Source organism: Pseudorasbora parva, chromosome 5 (assembly GCF_024679245.1).
Source record: "Pseudorasbora parva isolate DD20220531a chromosome 5, ASM2467924v1, whole genome shotgun sequence".
Lineage (NCBI taxonomy): Eukaryota > Metazoa > Chordata > Actinopteri > Cypriniformes > Gobionidae > Pseudorasbora > Pseudorasbora parva.
In genome coordinates, this window is record NC_090176.1 from 3,452,294 (window position 1) to 3,453,421 (window position 1,128).

General features: G+C 46.3%; 1 non-coding gene across 1 annotated transcript; it reads left to right on the forward strand.

Annotated features, from left to right (window-relative positions):
• Nucleotides 1-626: 626 nt before the first annotated feature.
• On the forward strand, nt 627-699 carry trnar-ccu (transfer RNA arginine (anticodon CCU)). Its single transcript has one exon. It is a non-coding gene; the product is annotated as a tRNA-Arg (tRNA).
• Nucleotides 700-1,128: the final 429 nt, after the last annotated feature.

Sequence of the window (1,128 nt, forward strand, 5' to 3'; positions counted from 1 at the left end):
TCTTTTTTTTTTTACTTATATAATGCTCTGTTCCTTGCTGAAGAAAAGCTGCCTCTGCTCAAAGCTAAAAACCCTTTGTTGCTTTCACCTGATCTCATTAATGACTTTTCTGGCAGAGGCACTTCATGTGTTACTTCATGTGTGCCTAAACGCAAGTCATTTTGAAAACACCTGTGAATGGGAGCTTTTCTATAACAAGCAGAGTGGCGCAGCGGAAGCGTGCTGGGCCCATAACCCAGAGGGCGATGGATCGAAACCATCCTCTGCTAAGGCTTCTTCTCTTATTTACATGCTTTATCCCAAATTAAGAGCAACTTCCACATCCCGCTTGTGAAAACCTGGAGCCTCTTGGTCCTGGAACTATAACAATACTGCACAATGTTCTGGAAAGCTGGTGTAGTAGTCGCTTGTTGAGAAATCTTTGTGTGTAGGACCTGTTTAAATGCCTCATTAACTGAGCCACCTGAATGAGATGGAGAATTAGAAGAGCAAGCGAGTCATACCCCAGTGGCCTGTCGAAGCAGCCGCTCAGTGGATCACTTTGTGTGCTGGCCATGTGTAAATGCCAAGCCTTTTGTTGTCACTGAAGCAGAAGTAATGGGGCACACGAGAGATGGGCTTTAACAGCCCCAGTGGCCTAATGGATAAGGCACTGACCTCCTAAGCCAGGGATTGTGGGTTCGAGTCCCATCTGGGGTGGGTTTACAGCAGAGTGGCGCAGCGGAAGCGTGCTGGGCCCATAACCCAGAGGTCGATGGATCGAAACCATCCTCTGCTAAGACCACTTTACTTATTTACGTGTCTTGTTCCTATTTGAAGAAGAGCTAATGCACTTCTATTCTGAAGCCATAATCATTTTCACCAGATATCATCTGTGACTGAGGACCACTTTGTGTGTGCCTAAACGCAAGTCCTATTGAAAACACCTGTGAATTGGAGCTCTTCTATGGCGAGCAGAGTGGCCCGGTGGCCTGGTAAATGAATTGTTCATCTGGATTACTTTGTGTGCTGGCCTTGATTAAATACCAAGCCTATTGTTGTCACGGAATCAGCAGTAAATGGGGCATATAAGGGCTTATTTTTGACAGCCCCAGTGTCCTAATGGATAAGTCACTGCCCTCCTATGCC